This window comes from Anneissia japonica, unplaced genomic scaffold (genome assembly GCF_011630105.1).
Source record: "Anneissia japonica isolate Jap-2015-1 unplaced genomic scaffold, ASM1163010v1 scaffold5067_len495651_cov149, whole genome shotgun sequence".
Classification (NCBI taxonomy): domain Eukaryota; kingdom Metazoa; phylum Echinodermata; class Crinoidea; order Comatulida; family Comatulidae; genus Anneissia; species Anneissia japonica.
This window is the reverse complement of record NW_022754121.1, coordinates 195,700-200,179: the sequence shown is the minus strand read 5'-3', so window position 1 is coordinate 200,179 and position 4,480 is coordinate 195,700. Positions and strand designations below refer to the sequence as shown.

The 4,480-nt window shown below is 34.4% G+C and overlaps 1 long non-coding RNA gene across 1 annotated transcript; it reads left to right on the top strand.

Moving 5' to 3' along the window:
- Positions 1-3,065: 3,065 nt before the first annotated feature.
- On the top strand, positions 3,066-4,221 carry LOC117123139. The gene is made up of 3 exons (XR_004447809.1): positions 3,066-3,112; positions 3,346-3,518; positions 4,173-4,221. It is a non-coding gene; the product is annotated as an uncharacterized LOC117123139 (long non-coding RNA).
- The last annotated feature ends 259 nt before the right edge of the window (positions 4,222-4,480 follow it).

The window sequence follows — 4,480 nt, the reverse complement described above, 5'->3', positions numbered from 1 at the left end:
TATATATATTCGTTGAAAATGTCCTGAGGACAGGACGAAATATTCGTGCCAAAATAATGTTCCTATATCAAATGTGTATGTTTTTTTTTTATCGTATGAATGTCTATATTTACTTATATTTCGTTGGGAACATACGTGCTGCTTGCTTACCATCTTATTGATGCCTACTTAATTCAAGTAAAGAAACGCTGTGTTCTTGTTTACAAACACCTTAGTGAGTGTAATGTCGGTTTGTTATACCGTTACGTAATTTGTTTTTAATGTAATAATTTTAAATAAATTGAAAATTGAAATTGAATATTTCTTTTACGCTTAAATGTAATGATGTTTTATTACCTTGTGCTGTAATTAACGACATTGCCATAATAATTTAATTGAATTGATTTAATTTTGTATAGATGAGTTTGTTTAACATATCAAAGTTGCTATAGGCCTATTCATCGTTAGGCCTATCAAAAATGTTGATAGATACAGAATATTGGAAAATAAAAACATTGAATAATGTTTGATCTCAAAACTAGTGGCAGATTTGAGGAATTATATTCAAATTTTAAGTTTTAGAGTGGCATTTCCGGCCGCCTAGGGGTGCCATAATTAACATTTTTCCTAACCCCAACCATGGTGGGGCTGAGGTAATATCGATCATCTCTGAAGGTACCTCTATGCCCCCCCCCCTCTCCCAATTTCCTGGACTGCCACAGAAAAAAGTGTTTACTACTGTTCATATTTCATCTTCAAAATCTGTTAAGGCCTCAAAATATCCCCATTGTGGTTCACTTTCCACAAATTCGCACTCATCCTATAAAAATCCTGCGTAGAGGCCTGCGTATTCCTAATGTGTCTTTGGTTTTCTTTATTTACTTCATCATTGTCTTTGTTATCGTTTCTTATTTCTCTTCACACATTGATACCGTCTGAATTCCTTCACCAACCTTTTTTTCCCCTTTCATTCTCCTGTTTAAATGCACTTCTTTGTCTCTTAAGAAAGTATAATACATACTCCAAGTATTGAAATGCACGCCATCGTGTTGGGATTCAATATTTCGACATTAATTATGTCATCATCAGGAAATCATCCCTGATGATGACATAATTAATGTCGAAATATTGAATCCCAACACGATGGCGTGTATTTTAATACTTGGAGTATGTATTATACTTTCTTATCTGAGATTAATCAGTGGACCTTTCGGTCTTTGTCTCTTGTTCTCTAAAGTCTAATACTGTATAGCCACCCTGAACTTAATTTAATATAATAAATGGGTCAATCGATTGGATTGGATTTATTCGGTGTAAACACCAAGGATAGTCTATAGAAAAGGACGTTCGAGTAGGGTCTTTCTGGTGGTGATTGGCAGTACACCAGGAAACAATCCCGTACTCTTTTCCAAAGAGTGTACTGCGTTTTTTAACGTGCATAATTATGGCCCATAAGTGCACATGGGGCCCATAAGTGCACATGGGACCCATAAGTGCACATGGGACCAACGGCTTAAACGTTTGTTTTTCTGACAAAAGTTTTACCATCGTAAAAAATGTGTTAACACTGAAGGAGTTGAGAAACTAAGTTTAAACTTTATACTAACAATATGACATCTGTTATTTCCATTCGTTTGGACACGTACAATAAAGAAATTTGTATCTTGTATAATGATGATGTGTCTGTGTACTGGTATAAATTTCATAATCAATATTAAGTGTCCACGGGATCATCCTGTCTGTCAAAGTACCCCAATTTCAGGTCATAACTGAAATACCGTTTGGAAATTGAAGCTGAAGGAATTTTTAGATTTTTGTTTTTCAGGAAAATCCAAGGAGGTTCACATGGGAACTTTAAATTTCTGGCTGATTTGAGCTGGAATGACTCAAATATATAATAACAATAATTATTTTATTATTAACATTATTATTATTAGGTTATTATTGCAATCAAAATTATTGTTTTTAATTCCCTTTTTATTTAATGGTAACATGATGGCGTGAATATCTAAGGCAATGCTTGCAATAATCTGGTAATCGGTTGTATGAATATAAATCTGAAAAAACAAAGCCTAAATGTTTATCAATTCTTGATTCTTTATTTATAATTTTGAAAAGAATTAGGGCCCCTGGCCGGCTCCCCATCCACCACTGACGATTTTATTATCACCAATCAAACTCTAATCTTAAGTATCTACTCATTTACTTTCTTGCCCCTTCGTATTGGTCCTGATTTTTCAAAAATCTCTTCTCATAAGTGTAATTAAGATATTTGTTAAGATTTTTTTTTTTTTTTTGATGATCCGAAATATTTAAAATAAATATGTTAACTCGCGTTTTATTTTCGAGCTTTCGCTGGTTTTCAACACAGCTTAATCATGAACGAGTCCATGCACCTTGGGAACAATTTCGTGCAATCGCGCTGTCGGTGTAGCGCCATCTATTGACCATTCGTGTTTCCCCTCCCTGAATGCGGGGATTGTCGGGGCTGCCAATAGTCACCGAATATACTCACGTATAATATAGGCTTAAACTAGCAAACCCGCAGTAGACTCTTAAAAAAAGAGTAGGGGGTTGTCTCCCGGTGTACTACCCAAGCACCACCAGAAGGACCCCCACTTGAATTAAGTCGTCTTCTAGACTTTCGCGTGCTATCCTTGGTGTTTACACCGAATAAATGCAATTCAATTCGAATAAAGATTTTTTAGAAAAAAAAATGTTTTTCTTTATTTTTATTATGCCCACCGCTGCCTTGAAATCTGCAAAATTAATATATGTATTTTTCTTCCCAATTATATAAATTTGAAGCATTTAAGCCATCCTATTACTACACTGTTTACATTCACCAATACAAATTTATTTTTGTTTTCTCCTCCGTCAGGATGTTTTTGGGAAACAGCTGCACCTTTTAAGAAAAACAAGGAATAAAAAGTCCCTAGAATCTTCCGACTGATATTATTTCTTCATTCCTTAAAATCGTTCGCTCTACCTGCTGTTTCTTATTCTTAATTATTAATTTATTTTTATTTTTTTTGGCAGATGAAGCAACAAAACATGACCAATGCTGCAAGACATAAAAAGTATATTGAACATTTTCCTGAACAGTGTGATTACATAATCCTTATAAAAGAAGGTAAAGTAAAGCATACAGTCAAATATTAAAGTGTCAAAGCATATGGAATCATCACCTGCCTGTTTGACAAGGGTGCATATTGATGGGGAAAAACAAGGAATACAAAGTCGCTAGAATCTTCCCGACTGATATAATTTCTTCAATCTTTAAAATTTAAAAAATTATCGTTGTCTCTTTATCTGCTGTTTCTTATTCTTATTTTATTTTATTCATTTTTTTTTTTTTTTTGGCAGATATGCAGCAACAGAACATGACCCATGCCGCAAGACATGAAAAGTATATTGCGGTTTTGTGAACATTTTCCTGAATAGTGTGATAGCATAATCCTGATAAAAGAAGGCAAAGCAGCATACAGTTAAAGCTTATGGAATCATCTGCCTGTTTGACAAGGGTGCATCTTGATGGGGTAATACAATACTCCAAGTATTGAAATATACGTATTCAATATTTCAACATTATGTCATTATCATTCCTCATGATGATGACATAATTCATGTCGAAATATTGAATCCCAACACGATGGCGTGTATTTCAATACTTGGAGTATGTATTATACTTTCTTATCTGAGATTAATCAGTGGACATTAAGGTAATACTGTACAATACTGGTTGTGGGAATTATATTTGATGGTGTTTGGAAAAAAGCAGAACAACTGAAAAGCATCTGAGTAGGCCTACCTGCTTCTACTTAGAAATTGGACTCTTGCAAGTTTTCTTTATCAATTGGGCATGTACTGAGTATTTAGTACGTATTGGTGTTAAAATAAAAAAATTGCATGCAGTACTTGGAATTCGGATTTAACACTAGCCATTTAAGCGCAGGCTCAGTATTTCAATTCCTACCCAAATTACTTTATTTGTATTAGGGAACAAAATGAGCATTCATTATGATGCCAAGTAACACATAAAATACCATTGAATGGCATTGGTACATGAAAATCGGATTTACACACTAACTACCTGGTGTCTTATCCACTAGAACACTGAACTTCCGCTTCACCAAACAAGTATTTGTGAAAGTTACTGAGCATGCAAAAATAATATCTATTGTTTTTTGCAGACGACAGTCAAATCTCTCTTCAAGATAACAAGAAACTTTTGATACACTAGTAAGTATTAGTTGAAATATAAGGCCCGTAGCCAGGGGATTTTTATGGTTCTGGAGAACCCGCTCTCAAATTTCCAAAAAAAGTCTTCCAACCCAACTAATGCACTGCAGTCTTGGCCACCAGGACTCGGCCGTTTTCAAGCATAAAGCACAGAAATCGAAGAACCTGGCTAAAGGCCTGAATATGCTGAAGCTTATGAACTTATATTAACTTTATTATCACCTTCATTTTTTCTTTTGTGTCTCTGTCTGTCTAATTT